The sequence below is a fragment of the Pithys albifrons genome, chromosome 5 (genome assembly GCF_047495875.1).
Source record: "Pithys albifrons albifrons isolate INPA30051 chromosome 5, PitAlb_v1, whole genome shotgun sequence".
NCBI classification, from domain to species: domain Eukaryota; kingdom Metazoa; phylum Chordata; class Aves; order Passeriformes; family Thamnophilidae; genus Pithys; species Pithys albifrons.
In genome coordinates, this window is record NC_092462.1 from 29,841,578 (window position 1) to 29,866,133 (window position 24,556).

The 24,556-nt window shown below is 40.6% G+C and overlaps 1 protein-coding gene across 1 annotated transcript in view; it reads left to right on the forward strand.

Annotated features, from left to right (window-relative positions):
• Positions 1–2,002: 2,002 nt before the first annotated feature.
• FHIP1A (FHF complex subunit HOOK interacting protein 1A) overlaps positions 2,003–24,556 on the forward strand; it is a 100,691-nt gene continuing 78,137 nt past the window's right edge. Inside the window, exons 1-2 of the mRNA XM_071556094.1 lie at positions 2,003–2,091; positions 2,335–2,408. The gene's annotated coding sequence lies outside the window, so the exon portion shown is untranslated. The remainder of the gene's footprint in view (positions 2,092–2,334; positions 2,409–24,556) is intronic.

Consider the following 24,556-nt stretch of genomic DNA (forward strand, 5'->3'; position numbering starts at 1 on the left):
ACAGATCTAATGTTGAAAACACCTCTCCAAACAGCAACACACACACTCAGACATCTGGGCAACAGGTTCTAGATTCAGACTATGAGGGGGATGACATTAGTAGTTCTGCTGAGCACCTCTACCACAGCATTTGCAATAAAGAATTATGTGGACTCAATATTTCATCTTGCAATTCCAAAACCAATGAACAACAGCACGTGATGGAAATAGCAGCTTCCCCTGCTCTTTAAAGTTTAGATTTAGTTTCAACGTGTGCCAAGATGTTTTACAAGAAACAATGATTCTTCCAGTCTTCCTAAGTGGAGGAGTGAAGGAACCTCACTCATGTTAGATCAGTTTTATTTCTGACTGAATTTTTGGATGATAGTTTTATCCTGAGTTGGAAAATCTTAACTCTGGTATACCTAGGTGTGAGTTAGTTTGTGTGAGTCTAGTTAGTTAGAAATCTCAGTAAATTATTCTTTGATTACTTAGAGTATTTGTAGAGAATGCTTCCTGAGCTCACAGACACCATCACTGCACTTGGTAAATTACATTAAACATTTATTTAAATAAGCTGTTACCCTAAGAGGCCAGCATCTATTCCTATTCTGAGTCATTAGTGAAATCACAATCAGAACCCTGACACTCTAATTAATTTATCTGAAGCTATTAAAAAATAAAAAAGATATAGTAGCGTATTGAATGAAGCTTAACTATTCATCACAGCAGTCTATCACAGTTACAATGAGGTATTTAAAAATAAGAACTATACAGCATCACAGAAAGGTTTGGGTTGCACAGGACCTTAAAGATGATCTAGTTCCAGCCCCTTGCCATGGGCAAGGCTACCACCCAGTAGACCAGGTTGCTCAAAGCCCCATCCAGCCTGGCCTTGAACACTTCCAGGGATGGAGCATTCCAGCTTCTCTGATCAACCTGTTGCAGTGCCTCAACATCTCTGAATATGAAACTTTCTCCTAACATCTCATCTATATCTCTCTTCTTTTAGTTTAAAACTAACACCTCTGGCAAGGCTGGGTCACCTAGAGCAGGTGACAGAGGAACACATCTAAGTGGGGTTTCAATGTCTCCAGAGAGGGAGACTCCATGACCTCCCTGGGCAGCCTGTTCCAGTACTGTGCCGTGCTCAGTGTACAAAAGTTCTTCACGGGACAGTGGAACTTCTCATGTTTTAGTTTATGGCCATCATCCTTGTCCTGTGGCTGGGCACCACTGGAAAGAGTCTGGTACCATCCTCTGGGCACCCACCTTTGAGATACTTACATGCATTAATGAGATTCCCTCTCAGTCTTCTCTTCCCTTAACAGGCCCAGCTCCTGCAGTCTCTCCTCATAGAAGAGACGCTCCCAAGTGTTGGAAAGCGACAATATGGTGTCCCCAGAGCCTTCTCCTCTCCATGCTGAACATCCTCAGCTCTCTCGTCTGCCTTCAGAGGAGTGGTGCTTTCAGCCCACTGATCACCTTGCAGCTTGTATCACCTTGCAGCTTGTATCATTAGAGAATTATCTGTAATTCTCATTGGTAAGATCGAGCTAGATTTAAAACGGTACTTGTGGTTTGCCGGTTTCCCACGTAGGGACAAATAGATGGCAGGAAACTCAGTTACCGGGTCACCTGTTCTAAAGCCGGGGCCTCTGCACCGCAGGGTCTCCGGGAAGGGCCCTCGGCGGCAAGAGGGCCGCCCGGCAGGGCCTGCCTCGGCCCGGGCTGCTCCCGCCGCTGCGACCCACGGCCCGGCCGCGCCCACACTAACCCCGCGGCCGGGGCCGAGCGGGGCCCGGCTGGGAGGGCGCGGGGCAGGGTGCCCCCCCGAGGGGCAAGGTGGCCGCCCGAGGGGCCGGAACCCGCGGGGCGGCCCGGCCGGCCTGAGGGCGCTGCCGCCCCAGGCAGTAACGGCGGCCCCGCCGTCCCGCAGCGGGCTGCATTTACCTGGGTGGCCACCTCCCTCTCTCCTTTCCCCCGCCTCCTTCCTTCCTTCCCTCAGTCCCTGCTTCCCGGAGCCGGTCGTTTCGGCGGACAGGGAGTGGCGCCCGCCTCACCCCTCCCCGCCCCGGGGAAACTTTGGGCCGCCGCCGCCGCCCGCGCCAGGTAGGGCAGGTCCGGCCGGGCGGGCGCCGTACGGTGCCGTGCCCGAGTTTCGGAGGTGTTGCCGCCGCTCGGCCCCGTCGGCGGGGCGGGACGGGGCGGGTTTCGGGACGGTGTCCCGCGGCCGAGCAGCTGCCGTCTGCCGCAGGGCGCCGCGGGCTGGGGGCAGTATATAGGTCACTGCAAGTAATGCCCGCCTAATCCCCTTTATCTTTTTGGCTCGGCTTTGCCGCTGCCGGCTTGTAGGGCGACCCTGGACAGCGTTGGTCGCAAACTTCTGGGAGAGGACCCAGGCTTCGCGCAGGGCTGTGAGTGCCGAGGTGAGAGCGTGGGATGCTTGCGTTTATTTGCAGGAAGGCTTTTTCCTGACAAGTGTGACGCCTTACGGAGTGCGAGGTGTTGCTGCGTGGGTCTGTCACCCCCGCGACCCTGTGCTGGGGTGGTCCGTTCGGGTCCGGGCCGCTGTTCCAACAGCATAATAACACTGATTGTTTCTCGTTGCGTCATTCACCGAATAACCGAAGGCTGTTTGCTTTTAATGCAAAAAAGCCGAGGTGTCGGCAGCTTCAGGGCGCTGGTGGTTGGAGGAGGCAAAGCGCTCTGAAGAAGTGATTGTTGCGCTGCCTTCACCGATCTTTGAGGAACTGTCGCACGGTCACGTGCACCGCGCTGTCCCCGCCGCGGCGGTGGCACCTCGGCAGGGCTGGAGCTGCCCGTGCGGACAGGGAGGCACTGCCGGCCCTGTCCTCGCCGCGGCGGTGGCACCTCGGCAGGGCTGGAGCTGCCCGTGCGGACAGGGAGGCACTGCCGGCCCTGTCGCCGCGGCGGTGGCACCTCGGCAGGGCTGGAGCTGCCCGTGCGGACAGGGAGGCACTGCCGGCCCTGTCCTCGCCGCGGCGGTGGCACCTCGGCAGGGCTGGAGCTGCCCGTGTGGACAGGGAGGCACTGCCGGCCCTGTCCCCGCCGCGGCGGTGGCACCTCGTCAGGGCTGGAGCTGCCCGTGCGGACAGGGGGGCAGTGCCCGCAGCACCCGCCGCCTGCCCGGGGTTGTGCCCACCGCCAGCCTGACGGTGTGCGGGTTTGCCAGGCTGGCGTGTATGCTTTCCTGTAACCGAGAAATGCTACGGCACACTTGATAGCCTTTGGAGATTTGTATTTCAGTCCGATTTTCTTCTCTTTCCTGGGGTGTAGGATTGATTTTCTGAGTAGCATTAACACAACTCATACGATGATGATAAAAGAAAAAATACATGGAAATTAGTGTATTATTTTATATGCCACGTTACTACTTCTGATTGAGTTGAAAGAGACTTCAGAATCTGCGAGTGCCTTCTCTCTCTGCCTAGGTATTTTCTGTTGATCAGTGTGAAACTGATGATGTGCAAGGGTTTATAGTTGTATTTTCCTTCTGTATAGCAGTGTTTTTATTCTTCCTCATCACGGTAGGAAGGATTCAGGGCCTCATCTTGTAAGTGGGAAAATATGATAATTTTTGTTTTCATTTCCAAAAAAGAAGAGAGCATGATAATGAACTGTCCATTCAAAGAGATTTCTCACACACCAATGAGGTAGTAGTGTTAGATTGTGCAGTACAGACCTATGTTTCTGGCCTGTGTTGGTTTTATGTTACAATTTCTGGATGTAAACCTTTTAGAAAAATTGTTGTTTGGAAGGATTTGTAATACCTGATGGAGTATTAGGCTTTTCACATTACTTGTGCTGCCTTACTTCTGCTGGACTGTGTATAAGAGTCCACCTGATCTGAAACTAATCTAAGAATTAGAACCTAATACTGTAATTCATTCCTTCCTCTCTGCCTCTGCTTTAATGAACATGGAAAGTCAAAGGGAAAGACAGAGAAGTTTATGATCTACTTTATGAGGTGTAAACAGTTGCAAAGGACAGGATTGTACCTGTGAGATAGTGACATGATGATGACCTGGAACATCCAGATGCCTTTTCCTCTTAGCTGTCTCAATCAAGACAAATGTTTACAATTGACTTCTAACAGCTGTTTCAGTCAATTTATTGGGCCATGGTGATTAACTACATGTGCTTTGAAAAAGAAGTGAATCCTATTAGAATGATGAAAAACCTGTGGCCAAAGCTCACGGAAGAAACTTAACCTTACATACTTTTTAATTTTTTTTTTAACTTTCCTGTGTCTAAACTATATGGTGGTGAAGGTAAAAGTTGGATTATCATCGTAAGGGTTGTTTTGGTTTTGGACTGTTTTTTTGTTTGTTTGCAGTTTTTTGGTTGGTTTATTTAGGGGGTGAGGTTTGGTTTTTTCCTAAATAGTATTCAAACCTTCATAGAATCTGAAACCAAGAGAACCGAAACTGGAGAAACTGCTGCTCATATGGTTTTATTTGATCCTTACATGAAGCTGAGTTTTAGAAATTATTATAGATATATTTTAGATTATACTAATACATTGATGCCTGTTAAGTCTTCAGATTTACAGACTCTCATCTGAAGTACCATCTGAAGCATCAGTGTCTCTATTAAACTGTTCATTGAAGGGTTATCAAGATTACTTTGATGTATATAATTTTAAGACTTTTTTTAAAGGACTTACAAATCCTGCTGTTCCTCCTTTGCATGTCTTTATTTATTAGTATACAAATGCTTCTTTTTGATGCTTGCAGAAGGTTTCATTGCAAAGGATTTTCAAATTTTAATTAGTCTTATGGAAATCTTTTTTACTTCTTTAATGTTTTAGTTGCATACTTGACTTTTTAAAAATATAGGTCTTCACATCCTCATTTAATGTTATTGTGACTAGTAGTTTCTCCTCAAATGTGAGAGAGATGTTTTCTCTCTCTCCCCTCTGGGGCATATTTAGTGTAGTTGGTATGTTTGCCATGTTTGTTACGTACTGCTGAGAACAAGGCTTTTTAGACCCCTTGTTCCAGTCGTCACTTTTGGTGGCAGTTTCGTAACTATGTTTTGGGTTACAGACACTTAAACTCTAAGACTCTTCTACTCAAACATTCTGACTTGCCATTGTTACCTTACTTGTGGTCGCCTCTCAGCCTAATGGGATAGGTCAGTCTTACACTAAATAACTGCAACCCTCCCACCAAAAAAATCATATATACTCTATCCCCATCAGAATAAGCCCACAGGAAAGGGCATCAAGGAAGGCTGTTGACAAAATAGTGCTTTCTGTGTCCTGCTTTTGGGTGTGTTTCAGGTAATGTAGTACACAACAGCAGATGACTATGTTTTAGGTAGGTTATGCAGTTTAGCATACTTTAGGTATGCTATGATAGTGCTGAGTAAAGACAGGCAACCTTAGAGTGCTTCCAGGTGGGGCTCCAAAGGCCTGCACTGGTTAAAAGTTGGGGTATGAGTGACCTGGAAATTCTGAATGTTTTTTCAGTACTTTTTGCAGTACTAGCTGTTCAGTACGAGTTTCTGTTCCTTTAAAAACTCATGCAAACAGCTTCCAAGAAGTGGTGCCTTTTCCTGATCCTAATTAATTAATTTGTAAAGTAGAGCTAGGACTTCACTGTATCACAGGTTGCAGGTCAGCTAGACCTGGATCAAGTTGGTGAGGCCACATCTTGAGTATTGTATCCAGTTCTGGGACTCTCACTGAAAGAAAGAGGTTGAGGTGCTGGAGCAAGTCCGGGGAATGGCAACAAAGCTCGTGAAAGGTTTAAAGAGAGTAAGTCATATGAGGAATTTGTGAGAGAGCTGGAGTTGTTGAGCATGGAGAAGAGGAGGCTCAGGGAGACCTTACTGCCCTGTACAGCTACCTGAAAGGAGGTTGTGATGAGATGAGAGTTGACCTCTTCTCCCCACTAGTGACAGGATGAGAGGACATAGCCTCAAGCTCCAAGGAGAGATTCGGGTTGGATGGACATCAGGAAGAATTTCTTAATTGAAGGGGTAGTTAAACATTGGAACAGACGTCCCAGGGAGGTGGTGGAGTTACCATCCCTGTGAATGTTCAAGAAAGGATTGGATGTGGCACTTAGTGCTCAAGTTCAGTTGACATGGTGGTCAGGTTGGACTCAATGGTCTTGGAGGTCTTTTCCAACCTTAATGATTCTGTGATTCTAATGTATTGAAGTAACAGTTTGGAAGGCACTTGTGAATGCGCAGAGCAATAAGTGGTTCTGGCATAATTACTCTGGTGTAATAGATGTATACACACACCTGCATATTTTAAAGTGTCAGCTTAACTGTGAGGGTGCTGTGATGGTAGCAAAGCAATCACCATCTGAAGTTATTGTTATAAAGACTGAGGAGCTTTTGGGGACGCATCTTGCCTTACTTTCTGTCTTAGGCATTGATTCTAAGACTTCCTATTATTATAGGTAGGTATCTTTCAATCAATGACTCACTGATTGCACGGTGCAAATGTTCTCCATGTGGTCAGTTCTTGTCAAAATTGGTCCTGAAGGGCATGTCCTGGTGAGGCAATTCCATGTGGAATGGGACAGAGCAGGGAAGTTAAGAGCTGGTGACAGTTGTCATAGAGGCTCAAGACATGTGAAGACACTGTCTAAGAATGTGTTGCCTCTGATATTTCATGGGATCACTTTTAATTAACTGAGGAAAGTTTTCAAACATGACACAAGTATAGCTATCTGCATGCAGGAAGCCCAAGATGTTCTTGGGGCTTTGTTTCGTGTTACCTCTGAACTAAATGTAGCACCTTTTCCTAGCAGTTGGAAAATTTGCCGTGAAATTAATTCTGTTCCAAACTGTGCTGGCTTCCAATGGATAGTGAGTTATTGGAAAATCAATTACTTCGTTTTCTTTTTTTCCCTGGGAAAAAAAGATAAAGTCAAATTGTGATGTAATACTGAACTGCCTACACATGTGGTAGTGTTAGACCACGACAGTTAATTCTGGTCTAATCATAAGTACCATGGTAGGAGACATGTCATCTGCTTTTGTCTGGGGACATACATAGCTAGAGAAGTGTTAAAATATTAGGCAAATCCTTACAATGTAGTTTTTGCCATTTAACTGTAGAAGCATAGTCAAATATAGTCGTCTCCCCTTGTACCTCTACCGTAGTCTCCAGACAGTATAACAGACACAGTTTTGTTTATTCAAATATTTGCATGCCTTAGAAGAACTTGTCCATTGTGATGAAAAAAACGCCAAAGGACAGAAAAGCTGTGTGATACTAAAACATGTGCTAGGTTCTTTACATCAATTACTGCATTAATGACTGCTACTGAAAGACAATTGTGCCCATTATCCTTCTAGGTAATTTTTGCAAGTTTCCTGCATTGTATATTGGTAGAGGGTAGGATTTATTTCTGTGAAAATTTTTATATAAAGAGATCTAAGGCAGTGACTATTCTAGCAATAGTTTAGTTTGCCTGATGAACTGATCAAGTGATGCCAATGAAAGAGCTCCCAGTTAGAACGATTTCCTAGTGAATGTGAAAATAGTAATAGCAAGATGTATATGCCAGTAAACTTCTGAATTGTGACTTAAATTTAACGATTCGCTCTTTTTATTGCACTCTGCAGCCAGCTGAAGAGTTGGACTCCTGGAGAATTAATCCCATTTGCATTCACAAAATCTTTTATAAAACCTCAGATTCTCCTGAGCAGGAGAGAAGAGAATTTCATATTTTTGAGTTTAGTTTTATTAACGATTAGCGGTTAATACAGTTGCGATAAATAAACTATTTTGAGATGTTTGGGTTTTTGACACACAAGCCAAAGAGCTATGAATGAAAAGTTGCTGTTGTGCAGCCAAGTCCAAAGAGCAGCTTGAGTTTTTACTGAGTTGTGTTAACTCATTTTGTTGTGGCAGGCTCCTGCCCTAATGCAACAGACCTAAAGAGGGATGACTCGGCTGCTGCTTCATCACTGGACTGGCGTTACATCAAGAGCAGTGTTTCTGTAAACATGTGTATCTTAAAACACTTAAGGGAAGAAGGAGCTTGAGTAGGGAGGTGTGCCCTTTTTTAATTACAAGTTGAAGGTGAGACATCTGTGGCTTTTTACATTGGACCGATGGGGTTTATTAAACAGAGCTGTGCTGTTCACTCCTTGCACTCTTATGCTTTGCTTGTGCCATAAATATATTTTAGTTCGGTGTTACAAATTCAGTATCCCTATAAGAAAACCTATGGGAGACAAAAATTTTATCTCTCCTTTTGAGGAGCTCCTTTGGTTTTCAGTACTGAACTTTGCAAGAAGTGCACGTTCCCAACCACAGCAAGACATGGATTCATTTTGGAAGTGAGGGCTCTTCTCTCTGTGAGTGATTTAGAATTATCTAACTTCTGGGTTCTCTCTCTTGTCTACCTGACCAAGGTACAGTGATGACAGGTGCTATAAAGCCTAAAATTTTACTGCAAACCATTAACATCTTCAGGAAGGTGTGTGTTGCCTTTTTTTTTTTTTTTTTTGTCAGGTGGTGTTCTCAAACCACCCACATTTCCTTGGAGTATTTTTTGTGTGGATTTGGAATATCAGTCATGTTGGGGCTCTGAGTTTCAAGCAAGTAGTGGGTTTAGCTACTTTGTTACTTTGAGGTGGTCTTCCTTAGTGTTTTAGTTGTTGCTGTTTGTTTTGTTTGTTTGTTTTTCCTTTGAATTGGCCACTTTTCCATTCAGTATAGGGAAGCATAGAACACATAGTCAGCAGTAGGCTCGCAGGACAATTTTCTTTCTGAATTGCTGACTTGCATTAAGATTAATTTTGCTTGCCTGTGTGGAGTGGTTTCAGGTAAACAATTAGGAAGTCCTTTATCAGCTGCTTGAAACATATTCATAGGATGAGAGGCATGTGAAGTGGAAGTTTGAATGAAGGAAAAGCTTGGAAGGCAGAAACTGTTTTGCCCTCGTAGTGATTCTGTTCTTAATGTTTTGGTCCCAGCAGTGTGAACACCAGGAAACATTACTTTGAACTGCCTGCCAGATAACGCAGAGGCTTTTCTATCTGTCAGTGGTTGCATCTGCTTTCAGCATGTTTCACTGGCGTGATTTTTGCAGTGGTGATATTTGCCACCACCAGCACAGTACTTATGGGTTCCTTACACTAGTGTTGATACAGCAGAACACACGGTAATATTGAAATATTGAAATGTTTTTGCAAAATTTCCTTAGATTAGATAGAGCTGGGTTTGTTTTTCTTGGATGCCGGTGGAATCCTTGAACTTTTTTCTTCTCACAAGAGCGTTTTTGGCTGGAAAAAAATAAACATTCAGAGAGCAGCAACTAAGGCAGTTTAGCAAACACTGCATTTATAATGCATGCTATTTGCAAGTTCTCTCTTTACTAGTAGCGTTTTTAGCAGCATAACTGTTAGTGAAATGAATAAACCAGAAACATTAACCCAACATTAAGGACACAGGGGCAAATGTCCCTGTGGAAAGAAGTGATGACTCTGTGTTAGATCGACTAATGCAACTGAGGGATTAGACAAAGTTCTGGGCACACAGAACTTGGTTCTCCTGACATTCAAATCAGCTCAGTTAAATTGACTGAATTATTTGACTTTTGGAGTCTATAGAAGCTATCTGAGCACTTTTCCAGGTATTATTCTTTGCTTATAAGAACAAAAAAATATACCAGAATTTGTGGCTTGTGTTTGCAGGAGCTTTTCCCATTAGCCTTCTGTGAAATACAACAGCATTTGAATTACTTTGTGTGCAGATATATCCTAAAAAGTTAAATGAATTAAAGATGAATGATGTTACCTGATTCTTCCTCTTGAATATTTAAAATTCTAACAAGATGGCAATGCCTCCCATTTCACAGATGTTGTATTAGATTAGGAAATGATGAAGTATTCGTAGCTGAAGTTCAGTACTTGCTGTGCATTGCATCATTACCAGAGCAGGTACACGTGCCATGATTCAATAGGTGAAAAGTTACTGTTTAAATTTTAAAGTAGCAGCAAGTGTTGAGGCTAAAAGTTTGTTGTGTTGGCAGCAAGTCACATTCTGCAACTAGTGCAGGTTGTGCTGCACGTTTGTACAGAGTTTTGGCACACACTTAAAGTAACAACAGCTTAGATTTAAAAGAGGCGTCAACTCGTCATTGGGCTGGATGTCAGGACATAATGTGATCTTAGCAGTTGTAATTTCAAAGTAGTTCAAATATTCTGAGATAAAAATGTTATTTATTCAAGAACAGCAGTATTGGAGTCTGGTATAAGGGAGTTGAGAAAACAGTCAATGGCAGAATAAATAAAATTTTCTATTCTAAACAATTATACTAAATGTCTGTGCAAATAAAAAGGTAAAGAATATTGATATTGTCGTGGTAGACGTGACTGAAGGCTGGCAAATTTGGGAAGTATTCTGAATGAGGGTGTTTGGGACATGTAGCATCCAGATCCAGGATTTTAATTACCTGGGAGTGTTGCTCAGAAGGTGTGATGGGATGCAAGTTCTGGGAGGACATAGGTAAAGCTTTCGTGGTGCTAAATATGAAGAAGGCAACCAGAAGATAAGCACTTCAAGCTTTTTTATAACCAGAAGATAAGTAACTTGTGGAAGAGTGAGCAAGTGAGAGTCTGGAAAGGAGGACAATTGGATCCAAATAATTGGATTTTTTAGAAAGGTAGACTTTGGGTAAGTCTGGCTAACACGAGTCTTATTAACTAGTTCTGTGTTTTAAGAGAAAAAAATATTAGAGGAATATTGTTCTTTCAGGAAATTATTCTAGTGGGAGAAATTGACTATTCTACCACGGGGAAAAACATGAAAAGCAGTTAGAGACTGGCTTGACTACTCGTGAGCTCTTCGGCATCAAACACAAAAAGGAGGGAAAGGAATTCCAAGCTGGATTGCCAAGGACAAATGTAAAACTAAAGCACAAGCACATGTAGTTAAAATGCAACATTTGGAATGGCCAACCCAAAAAGAATAAAGAGAAATCATTATAGAAATATAAAGTTAGTAAAAAGAAAGCCAGGGGAAGTTTGCTTCTGTTTGACAAGTGGAGCTGTTGACAGATAATTCAGAGCAGATTGAGGTCTTTTGTTTGTTTGGGGGTTTTTTGTTTATCTCACCTTTAAGAGATACTGGGAGTTGGAGGTGAACATTGTATCCAAGGCAAGTGCTAAAACCCTAAGCTGATGTGAGGAAAGAGTGACTTTTAAAGCATTTAGATAAGTTTGAAGTGTTGAAAAACACTATTGAAAGGGTAAGAGCGGGCTGATGTAATCCCTGAGCTGCTGCAGTGACTTAACTCCTGGAGGATACGTGTAATGCTGTGCCCCTGAGAAGAGTGATTACAGTGTCTGTGCGGGCGTGGGGGTGGCGGGAAATGAGCCGCGGCAGACTCAGTTATTTATCTTTGATTATTTGTTTGAGTATTTTTCTTGGGAATTAAACCCTCCTAAAGCAGTAGAACATGACAAAGAAATAAGCAGTAGCCCACATGATTTTATTTTTAAGATTAAACCATGTTAGACTAATGCAGCTTCTGTCTCCAGAATGCTCAGAGAAGTGAAGCAGTTGGTCTCTGATAGCTTGACTCTGTGATAGAAACTGTCAAAACTTCTTCATTCTTGTTAAAGAATGTCTGGAGGAATTGAATATTGGAGAACATATAGGTAAGTGCTAAACTCCTTGAAAAACATTGTTTTCTCTAGGAATGGACTCACGAGACAGTGTTCTGGTTTAGGGGCAGGTGTTTTTTGTACATATATATGAAGGTTTTATGTGTTTTAGTGGATGAGTAAGAGTCAGCATTGTTATAGAATTGTAAAATTTGAGACTATCATACTAAGAAATCATCACCAAATGATTGAATTCTGCTCTTAGAAAAGTTTTTTTATGAAATGGGGCTGGTTCTCATGTTGGGGCTGAGTCTTGTGTGGCCAAAGCATGAGCCGCACAACAGTTTCTTACTTCAAACATAGCAGGGCTTCTTTAAAGTGATTTTTGCCTCCTGGCTTAGGGAGCAATTGGAGAAGGCCTGAAGGACCAAATGCTTCTCCCTGAGGCTTGCTTGAGTAAACCTTGAGGACCTTTCTAGTTCTTAGTGGGTGTCCTGGGACTGCATCACATATGTGAGAAGTAAGCTCTGGAAGTTCAGTGAAGTAATCTTTCCAGCCAGTGCTGGTGTATTGTCCAGTTTTGAAGATGGAATTGATTTAAAAAGAAAAAAAAAGGAGAAAAGAAGGTAATTGATTCTCATTGACGAGGAGGATCCGGAAGGTATCAAAACATTATGCCTCTTTCTCTATTTTTTCCTTTTTCACTGCATGGAGTAGATGACCAAGACTTGTAACTTCACATTGCTGTGGCTGTTGGAAAGTAGCTAGAATTCCCTGTTAGAAGATGAAAAAATGGCTGTGGCCATGCCCATCCCCACACAGGCTCTGCAAGAGCAAACCCTAGAACAGGGAGTGCTGGGAAATGTGGTGTGAAGTTGCTTAGATTAGCTTCAAGAACAGTTTTGTTGTGTTTGTGTGGTATTGTGTCCAAGCCTCTTGTGATTTTATTGCTTCCAGACCTCTGCTAGTCTGATCTTTGCCATGCAGACTTAACCAGCTTGTGTTAGTGAAAATTTGGAAAACACTTTCATGTAATCCACTGCATGTTGTAAACAACCCTCTGTTGTGCTGCCCTTGTAGCCTGTGTTTATTTGAGTACACTGATTCTTTTCCTTTAATTAATTGTCCGCTAACAGCCCGAAACAGAGGTGGCTCTTCCCTGTGTGAGATTTCTTGTCCAAATGGTAGGGATAACAACAGTGACATTAAAAAAAGGTTTTAATTTCAGCTACATGATATTGGGCAAAGCTGTGAATAGCAGAAGAAAAACAAAGATTTGAGGAAGTCCTACAGTCAAGTCATCTTTAAATCAAAAGCCAATAGGCACATTTTTATGTAAAATTAACAGTTTAGGAAACTTTTGGTTTGTTCTTCACAGGGAAATTTCCCAGGATCTATCACTTCTATGACATGTTCTTTTTCTTAATTCATGTGTGTATGAAACGGGCATAATTCCCTTTTAATATTTTACAGTCTATCTGCTGTTTTTTAATGGCATATAGTGCTACTGGGAGCGTTTGTATTGATTCATATGCCTGTGAACTATGGTTCCTGGGATTATTTTCTTGGTCTTTCATATGAAGGGGAGAGATAAGGAAAGCAATTTGAATTTCCCAAACCACAAAGCTGTGCATCTTTCACAATATCTAGCCTGGGTAGTGGTGTAGGTTAAGATTCATGGGATGCAATACAGTCTCCAAGGACAACTTTCATCTCAACTAAAATACAGTATAATCCTGAGCTCAAAATTAATTGTGTTTAAAAAAAAGTGAGAGAGAACTTGGACATCTTTGCAAAGGCTTTTGCCATGCTGAGGCTATTCTGGTAACCTGCTTGTTAAAAGAAAGTTTGACAAGTTTGATGTTCTGCTTTGCTGTGGACTGAAGAAACATTGAAAACATCTGTCTGTTAGGACTGGATGATATCAAGATATAAAGTAGAGTATCTTAATTAATGAATTAATGAATTGATTATGTTCTAAAGCTTGTTAATATACACACCTTATTGTGGGAGAATACCAAGGATACAATCAATGGAAATCATATTATAAGAAATGGATCTATGATGATGATACAGGGCTGGAGAATATTGCACCAAGAATTAATGAAGAAAATAATGTTATGGTTGTATAAGGACTATTTCATGCTTATAATGCAGTTACAATAAAGTTATCATAGGGTCCTACTTGTTATTTCCCTTAGTCATCCCTATCCAAGTTTCTTCCCACAATCCCCTTAGGGCTCTTTTCCTGCCATTAAGTCTGTCATGCTCACCTATTGGCTGTTATATGTGACTCCCTATTGGTTGTTATACATTGGTCTCCTATTGGTTGTTAACTCTGTGATGCGATTGGTGCATTTCTCAATCCCTCTCTCGTCCAATGGGGATTGGGGACACCCCCCCCTCCCCCCCACCGTTCTGCAAGTTTCTCCCCCTCACTCTATATAAGTGGGTGTCTCACCCCAATAAACGCTTGTGCTTCACCCTTGCTCCTGGCCGTGGTGTCTGGTCTGTGGCTGAGGCCTATTCCCACAACCACAGGGAATCGCCCGCTAACAGCCCGCAACTTATCACGCCACTTTAGGATAGAACTTCAGGCTATCCAAGCAATGGAAGCTGAAATATACATTTTTCTGATAATCCTGTAATTATGAATCATATGATTAATATGAATAATATGAGCCAGCAAATATTATATAAAATTAATATCAATAATATGAATTAGAAAATACTATATAAAATACAGGATTTTTATATCTGGTTCACAGCTTTTGAGCAGCTTTTCCACCGTTTTATATTTTCCTCATCTGTCTCACTTGATGCCTAAGAATTTAATGTAATTTTAGAAGGTTTTAGAATCATATAGTCTCTGCTGAGTTACTCTGATTTTAAGTGTGCATATTAAGTGCCTTTCTCACGAGTGTAGGAGCTGCTTACAGGCTCAATCAAGGCCACATATTTTTGAGCAACCACCTGCAAGATAACAGGAGACAAACTACAGGAGAAGGCCCGACTGCCCCCCCATGAAGAAGGGAGTAGATTGACAGGCCTTTTGGGTGGGCATTCAAGAGAAATGAGAGTACTGATTGGATGTTAGTAAGAGGTATAAAAACCCTGAAACTTCCTGACCTAGGGGTCAAACCCCTCTGGATTTGAATGTGGAAGCTTCCAATAATAAATCTCTATATCTTTCTCCATTAACTTGTCTTTAGTGTGTCTCTGTTCACAGGGAAACGGGGTCTGGAGGCATCACACTTTTCAGAAATGAGAAGGCAGACCCTTTTGTGTTTTCTCTCTCTCCCCCTGTTCCCCCCTCCCTGTCCAGGATAGAGAATGCAGATGTGTATTTTTTTTTACCTGGTGTGTGGTGTTGCCTGCTTTCTTTTAAAAAGCTGTGTATTTGATGCAAAACAAAAATATTTGCTCTTCCAAAAATATGTTACATAAGGCAAGACTGTGCTTGGTAATAATTGTTTTCAGTGCCTAGAAAGAGATCCCAGTGTTGGTGTCCTCTGGAGATACTGGGATATTATTTTCTACCTGGCAATACTGAACTGGTGATACTGTGTGATCAATATGACTCTCCTGGGCCACAAATACAGGAAGCTCTCTGTTTAATTAGAACTATGCTTCTTTAATTTAATTACAGCTTTTTAATTAAAAAAAAACCTGATTCAAAATTGGAATTTCTGAAATTATTCAAACTCTTGTTATTTCATATACTGAATTGTGTCTTCTTTTGCCATCAAACCTAAAGTGACTGTGGTATTTTGGTTTTCTGTGGGTTTTTTGGAGGTCTTCAAATGATTTAGGAAGGTAAATGCCCTTAGGATCTGGAGATTTACCACAGCTTGATGCTAAGGTTTCAGATCCAGATTTTTTTACGTATGTGTGACCAGAGAATTCTTCCATGTTCTGAACGCCTTCTCTTTAAAACCTGCACATTAACTGTATATCATAGAGAAATCTACAAAGCTACAATAGAACTTCTGTAGATTACAAAAGAACAGATCTTTGTGGTTTTCCTTACTAACAGAAACATTGAGTCAGTCTTGCAGTACTTTGAAGCAGAAACACTGAATGAGTTAGTATAATATGGCACCTCTCTTAAGTATATGCAGACTTTGCTCTGGGTGGGGGCTATTTCTCCTTTTCTTTCCCCTTCTGTTTTCTGTTCCCTGTGAAGGACTACTTACGTAGCTAAAAGGAAAGAAAAATACTGTGTTGATCAACTTCTAAATCTCAGTAATGAAATTGTCATTTAGACTATACCTATTTCATTATGTGTATGGCAGTAGTTTTTAAGCTATGCTGCAAATTAAAGAAGATAAATCCAAGGGAGAGAATGATTATTTAAGCTAACAGGTAGCTTGGGCAAGTACACAATTAGAGCCTCCACTTACAAATTTACATAGCTAGGTGATACAGCATAACAAAAATAGAAAGACTGTATTTAAATCAAATTAATTCCAAATCAAACTTGGAATCTTGTTTTTATGACAAGACACAATGGATGCATGAAGCAGACAGGAGAGGAGTAAGTATTAATTACGAATTGTGGACTAATCTCCTTCCCTTAGAGTCTCCGCTCAGAATTATTTGGAGTAATAAGAAAATATATTGAAATACTGTGTCTTAGTGAAGTAGCATTTTGTGAACAGTGTTTTACTACTTCATTGGTGCTGCACTCTTCCTCGGGCTGTGGCAGCCATCTAGTAGTAACAGAGGCCATATGGAATGTCAGCAGGCAAAAGCATACAGAGAAGTTTTTGCAGACCTCTCAAGGGTTTTTATCTCTAGAGAACTGTGCAATGTATTACCTTTCGGAACCAGGGTCAAAGTAGGAAAAGATGAAACAAACAATTTTCTGCTTAAAAAAACCCTTGAAACAAGCCCCACCTACTATTGAAAGGGTACTTTAACAAAAAAAAAATCCCAACCCTTAGCTCATAGCATTTTCTGAATTCATCTGGTTCCATGTTAGTGTCAGATATTTATTTTCTTTTTGGTTATTTAGAGTCACTGGCTAGAGTAGGATTGAATTAAGGGCACAGGCAGGAAATGTTTTAGAGATTTCACTTGGAAATGGGCTAGTTTTTAGAGCTACCTCTTAGTTTTAATAGAAAATTGTGTTAGAAGTCATGATGTTATGAGATTTCTAGTTATCTCTGTGGAAAGATCTGAAGTAGTTATCCCTAAAATTCAGAAGCATAAACTGACAAGGCAGCTCTTAGATCATCGACTCTAGCCAATATGGAAACTGTGTTATGTTTGTGACCTGTAAACTCACAGTGTCTTCCCGTAAGATCTTAATTTTTTGATGTTTTGTTCATGCTACTTTGATAGAAAAGCTACATAAGAACCTGGTTTAAACTATTAGTTCTTGCACAAAAATTGTGTTTATGTAAAAAATTTATTTTCTCCCTTGATGTATAATAATTTTTTAACTTTTGAATGATTTTTTCAGCATACTGAAAACTTTTAGAATTTTACTTCCTTGCTTGTAACACAGAAAAACTGAGTCAGCCTCCCTGTTTTGAATTAATTTGTGTAGTCTGGAGGAATGTCTGTCAGACAGGTTAGCAGGTTGTCTGTAAAATCAATTTTGAATGCTAAGCACTGTGTAAATGAATAGACACCCTTTTCATACTTGCATTTTTCTGCATGTGTGCAGCCTTGTTACATGTCAAATATAAATTTAATATGAATTACTTCAGTGTTGACAGAAAGGTGTGGGTTTCTGCTTCTTCTTTGCATGTGTTTAGCTTGTTTAACAAGATGTTGCTATGATGCATTTCTTGTCTGAAGAGTGGGTTTTGTAGTCAGCTTTTTGGCAGTGTAGGTGGCTTCAGTATTCAGTGTAATACCACTTCTCTTTTTCCTGCTTTTGGTTTTGTTTTCTCCCGCAGCAGTTACTTTTTAGCTGGAACAGTTTCTTAATTGCCCCAGACACACTCAGTGTGTGATGCACCAGTGTTTTTGAGGTGCAGCATGGATGCAAATGTTTTTGAGTTGCGGCAGTGAAGAGAAGGCAGCAAGGAAGGGAAGTGTGGGTTGCTTGTTCAGTGGTGTGGGCTCATAGCTGATGATGTGCTTGGTGTTTTCAAGGGATCCTCACTAAGGGGTTGGTGAAAGGCCTGAAAGTTCTAACCTTGTCTGTGTGGACCTTTCGCAAGCTGTGAAATAGACTCTGTAACTGCTTCTCTTGTGTATTTGAGATTTTCTCATCTCAGTGGTTTGGGATTTTTTTTCCCCCCTTCAATTGTAAACTGCCAAATTTTGTTTAGGTGTTGGGCAGTTCCTTTCTATTAATAGAGAATGGTCATTTTTACTTTTCTACTTTCTCTGCCTTTTCTTGCCTGTAGTGGGAAGCTGAATGCTGCTGAAAGGTGTCAGCTGAAGAAACTTTAGTTCTAACTGCTAGAACAAGTTTTTCCTTGCTGACCTGTTGACATGCTTTAATTGCAGGTAAGGTAAGTGTATATATGTGTGTGTGCAATAGGTAGTTCAGAACTGAAGTTTACTGAACCATGAACTTTCTGTTTGGAGTGCTTGGTATCAGATCAGTTTTTGTGTTACAGACACCTGTCCTCTGAAAAGTGGGCTTGAGACCCTCAGTCTTATTTAAAATGTCAAACAGTCTCCAGTCACACTGAGTTGCATTTAGACAACATGGGCTCTGGAGCATCCAGTCAGTGTTTGGTGTTTCAGCTCTGTTCATGTTCATGCCTGTACAGTAGGACATTTGCATAATATTCCCGTGGCGACCACAGTAATTGCTTACATGGGAAGTGAATATAAAGCAATTATCAAATGCACTTTAGCTGTCCCTTATGCCCTCTGACTTCTGGAGAACAATAGTATGTGACCTGTGTAAGTCAGTGCTAGATTATCGGTGTCATACTGCTGAGAACCCAACAGCCTGGATAGCAGGATTCTGTTGAGCTGGCAAGTCTCCTCCTTCACCGTCCCGCCCCCCGAATATTTTCATGTCTTTCGGACTCGGGATATGAAATAGCTGAAATGCTTGTCATGTGAAGAATGTACATTTTCTTTTTAAATTCTCACTCTACCAGTTGCAATGTAGGATACAAAAAGAGTTGAAGGAGGAAACGTCTATCTTAAAAATTGACTACAGAAACTTTAGGGAACCTTTTTCAACAAAAACTGAAGAAGTGGTAGAGGCTCTTAGACTTTGCTTTGTCATTGGATCATCTTATTTCATGTTACTCTGCAGTGAAACTAGTCAGCTGGCAGATGAAAAATTCAGATTAAGTCTTTCCCCGACCTGATCTACAAGCGTGAGTATCATTTGGTTCTTGATGCAACATTGTACATGTGCTTTGTTTTTATTAGATAAGCTGTTCTACAAGGTGAAAAGGGCTGAATATTTATGAGTCACCTCCCCAAGAGATGCTTATTCTCAGTTTGCTAAAGGGGCTGATGAAAGAGCTTGCGGGGGGGTGTGGTCTTCATAGCCTGAGTGTTTCATAGAAGAGTTGGCATCATCTGGGGTGGAGATTTGGGTGTTAATTGCAAAATTGTCATAAGGAAGTTGTGTGCAGAAGAGAAGCCCAAGCTAGTTAGGGAGGGAGCCTTGTGTGTAGGTGTGAAATGAGACTGGGATTAGTACAGACAAGTTAGAAATCACAGAAAATCTGACAGTGTGTTTAGTTTCCAGAGTTGTGTTTGGTGTATCAGGTAGAGCATTCATAGCAGTGAGCAGTCAAACATTAGAAAAGGGAACAAATATGAAATGATACTGTGCAATATCCACTCATTCCTAGTTTTTGTATATCCAGATGTTCTTTGGAACTGATTAGGAAAAACACAGCTGGTAGATATCAACTAAATATTAACTATCTGGTAAACTCTTCTGCCTGGCGGAAGAGAATGCCAAGCACTTTATGAGAATGATCATCATCTTTCAGCAGCATTTCCTGTATCCTGTGTCTGGTTTTATCTTCCCCTGTAATGACACATACTCATACTTTAACCTTGGTTTTTGATGCAGTTTTCTGCAATTCTTGATGCTGATGGGAAACTCTTTTGTCAGGTTGGAGGTAAGACTATTATTCTCATCCTAGCCTGTGCTGCTCTGTAATGATTAGGGTGGCATCTGGTTTCTCTTTAACAGCTTGTACAAGTTCCCAAAGTATCATATCAAAGTATCTTCAGGAAACTGAGGGGCTGTAGATACACTGATGCTTGACAAGTTAAGTATTTAGTATGTTACTGTTTCTGGTCTCTGAAGGAATTATTTGGCAGCTCTGACAGTTTTGTAAACATGTTTTATTAAATGCAAATCAATAAAATGTTTGTGAATGTCAAGCCTTGTCTTAAAAGCTTGATTTGCAGGATGTTTGTCCAGAAGAACTACGTATTCACAAGACTAATGGTACCATATCCAAAATTTGATGAGTGTCAGCTTTGACCTGTACTGAGCTGCAGCTGCTCCGTGGTTCTGTGGCTGTGTGGAAACAGCTTTGGGTGCTGAAGTGACTATTTCTCAATCAGTTGCTGTAGGTAAAAGTTATTCAGATGGTTTGTTGGATTAGAATTTAAAATCTTGCACAGGTCTATTTTGTTCTCCAGGGAGAAAACAAAAGAACAACTGTTAGTTTAAACTAGAGTCCAGTCTCATTCTGTAACTTTATTTGTAGCAGTGTACAGCTCTCAACTGTTTCTTCTGTCCTTGACTAAAAATCTGGTTAGGCTTATGGAAAGGCTGTACAGTCACTTATGGCAGGAAGTGACTTCAAGTAACACAGTGGTGTGAAGTCTTTCTCTAGTTCTCCTTTGTTCCTATTCCATGTTAGTTTAACTGATCAATTATACAAGAATGTTTGAGTTCCCCTTGGCTTAGCTAACAATAGGAATGAAAAAAAAATTCTAATCTCTTAAGGTAAGAGCTTTAGTATCTAGTCTAAGATTGTGAAGTATCTGTGATTGTCCACTCTATTCCCAACTGTAATGTATTTTATCAGAAAATATTAGTGCATCTGAAACAAGTACGTTCACATACATTTTTGTTTTCAGTTAACCTTTTCTATGTAAGACTTTTGTAGGTTCAGGTTGGAATTTCAAAATGAAAGAAGACACTAAGGGGATAAAATTCCAATAATTTTTATGGGGTATCTTGGAATCATGGTTCCTTTCAGCTGTAATCTTCCTGTTTTGTGGTGTGGGGGTTTTTTTGTTTGTTTGTTGATTTTTGTTTTCTTTTTTCTGGTGGCAGTTTGTAGGGTTTTGAGTTCGTTCTGATTTTAAAAGAAGTAGAAATTGTGAAGACTCAGACTTGTGGGGAGGAAAGTATCTTTTTCATTCAGCAGTGAGTGTGATCTTAGGAGCAATCCAGTAAAAACTTGGTTACTCTCAGTAGTTTGAAATTACTATTATAGAGGATGATCCTGTTCTGCTGATGTAGGTAATCTTTAAACTGCCTTGAGCTTCACAAAATGTTAGTAGAAAATAGCTATTACATGATCTATATTTTACTCTTTCAAAGGATTCCTTAGACCAGTTGCAGGCAACTTCTCATGGCCTTCTTTGGGAGTCAGTGATGTTTCATAAATAATTTCAATGGTTCTTATTTGTAATCCTTCCTCACTGTATGCTGGCATACAAATTTGCTCTCACTCTGATGCTGGGGGAGAGGTCTGTCAGGGACACCTCTGCCTGGCAGTTTGTAGAAGTAGAAAGATGTATACATGGCTTTCATAATGCATAAGACACTTGTTCTTTCTCAACTCAAGATAAACAAGGGAAAAACTTGTGTATGTATCACATCATGTGAGGAATTCATTGCAAAGTGTCAGGGTATGTTTAAAAAATGTTTTATCCAGCCATCTTGACTTACTTCCCATTGCTTGTGTCTTCAGTCTAAGTAGGTAAGTGCATATTTTGCCCTGAAGAATTAAGCACAGTGCAGGGAAGTCAGAGGTGTGTAATGGTAGGTAGGGGAATTGGGCATTAGGAAATAGAAAAGTATGACTGGTTTTCTGACAATAGTGACAACTGTTTTTCTTAACTTTGTTCTTACTGAAATAAAAACAGCAAGTAGGTACTGTTCTAAAATTGGCCACACCCTAGTACACAATCAGTGTAAATTATGCTTGGTAGCAGACCTATAAAACCTAAGGGAATTTGTAACCATTGTGAATGAAGGAGATTTGGTAAGTTCAGTGTTAGAAATTGAGAGATTTTATGAAAGACTTAAAAAACCAAAAATAAACCAGAAAAATATTGAATGTGTTTTTCTGAATAAAACTTAGCATTATCAACGTAAGAGTTTTATGTTTATTTTGGAGGAAATCCCCACCATTGTGAAGGGAATTAACTTAGAAGGAAAAGGCGTGTTAATACAAAATAAAATTGTGGCATGAAGTGTCAGAGGATCAGATGCTTGGTTGGCACGTTTTCCTGTGCATCATTGTTCTTTAAATACATCTTAATATTTTTAACACCCCAACATTTTTTAAAACAAAAAGCATTTTAGGATAGAGCTAGTGTGGATTAATTAAAGTGTTTTAAAATATGAATTATTATTTTCAAAATATCAACTTGTAATAAATGGAAGAGAAGAAGAGTAAGATATACTGTTAATTTATAGGCCTGCAAGAACTGATTGAATTGGAAGGCTAAATGTTCAGTAGATTTTGGGTTTGTTTCTGCTGTCCTAAAATGGTGGACTGAACAGAAATATATCATAAAACCTCTCTGTAGCTGTTGTCAGACAAGCTTCTTGTTCCTCAGACAAGGATTGGAGATAACACAGTTCGATGCATTTGTTGTATATGGGGCAGGGGGGTCTCTGAGGGTTTTCAAGTTGAGCTGCCCTCACAACAAGATTTGAGGGGAGAGAAGGGGCCAGGAGAATATGGGCGTAGTGGTGGTGTGTGGTGGTGTTTCTGACCATCTGCAGTCCATTGGCTTATTTAATAGTCTTTCCATTCTGTAAATGCACTGGGGTTTGTCTTTATCTTTTAAAATCGTTTTAAAAATCCTACACGCTTTTGCCAGCTGTCATGGCTGTAACAATGAGCTCCGTAATTTGTCACAAATTAACACTTGTGCTGGAACAGAGGTGGGAAGAACTATCCAGAGGGAGGTGAATGCAGGATCCAGGTTCTGGGTGTTTAAATCATGTATCATATACTGATGTTAATTTTTTTAAGGACTCTGTCTGGGTTTATTGTCTGTTTCAGAGCTATGAATGTACATTGTCATTCATCTCTCTGGATTCCCTAGAATGTTTTAAAACTGATTTGCTATGGATAGAATTGGATTATAATGAGAAAGTAATCTGTCACCTACTTCAAGGGTGCTGTTGCACTTTTTAAAGCAGTGCTTGTGGCCTTCATTTTGTATTAAGTTCAATGTTGTAAAATGTAAATTGGGTATTTCTGATGTAAGTATTTTAAAACAAAGATTTGTGCCCTGTACGTATAATGTTATTGTGAAGGAATTTTTGCTACCTAGATGGGATTAATGAGATTTTCTGGCAGTGCTTGGGGTTTAAAGTGAAGAAATTGACTCGTGGTAAGTGATTCCTTTGCCATACACATGCTCGATTCTGCAAAATGCAAGCTAAGCAGAATGCTTATTTTGTCCTACTCTGTGGCTCTGTTAAGTAAAATAAACTGTGGGCTATCTTAAACAAGAAAAGGTGGAAGTGATTATATTAATCTAATGCATTCCTGAAGGGCACTGGTTACTGAAACTAGCATGTGGTTTGCAAATTGATTTATTGCAGTATTCACGTCCATTCAATTTGAAAGCTTCCATTCTTCCAGGAAAATGCAAGAGTGTGTTTTATACAGACTGGTTTGTTGTAGACTGTTTCCATGTGTTGCAAAGGTGTGCAGCTCACTAGCCTCGGGTTTTGAAGAGGTTTTTTAAGCTTGCACAGAAACTGCTTTATGAAACACAGGGGTTTTTGCCTCTCTTCTAGTAGGAACATTATATTCGAGAGTAAGGGAAAATCTTTCGCTGTGTTCTAGTGTGGCACAGAGTCAGTGTGTGACAGTATGTCTTTTGGTTGAATCTTGTGCTAAAGAGGAAATCTTTGGTGACCACAGAAGGAGGCTAACCTGAAACAATATTGCAACTTCAACAGAAAGTTGGTGTGCTCCTAGATAAAATTACTGTAACTCATTAATTTGATTGGCACTACTCTGGGATTTATTTACCAACTTCTGTATTTTGTTTCAGTGAAGAGCTGTTGGTGTTTGTCAGTTTAATCACTGTAAAAATTAAAATGTGATTGCTTTCTGAAACAGTTTGGGATCCTTCAGATACAAAAATGGATACTAGAAAATAACTAGGTCAAAGTACCACTTAATATTGATTTTCCACAACAGCGTTTCTCTCATTCACACTTAATGGCTGCCCAGTTACACTGAGAAGACATGCAACAACTTTAAAAAAGCCCACCCACAACTCTGTCTCAGGATGTTGCTGTTTAATTATTCCTAGTTCTGCTGATTGTTTTTATGTCCCAATAAGCTTTAAATTGAGAGTTTGTTCTCCCTGTGTGCTGAAATTCCATTGCAGATCTGTACAGTGTTGTACATTCTCAAGGGGCCTATGCAAAATACCCTTTCTACGCAGCAGTAGCAGAGTGTCACTGTTGTAGGATGTGCTGGAGAGCAGCCTTCCTTTCAGTCTCATGGGGTAGCCGCCCAGGTATAGCCTTGAGCAACCAGTTGCAACTGAAACAATGGATCTTTTGAAGGCACTGTGGTAATGAAGCTTTTACATGTGAATTCAATAACTTAAACTTTCAGTACAATCTTTAAAAATCTACTTACTTACTGTCTAATTTAAAAAAACGGACTCATGAAACATTCTGACAGTAATCTCATTCTATGGGTGATTCTAGTGAATAACTAAGCTATGATATGATACCAGGCAAAAAATGTGTGGACTGGTATTTCACTGCTTTGGAAATGTCATAGTATCTTTAGTG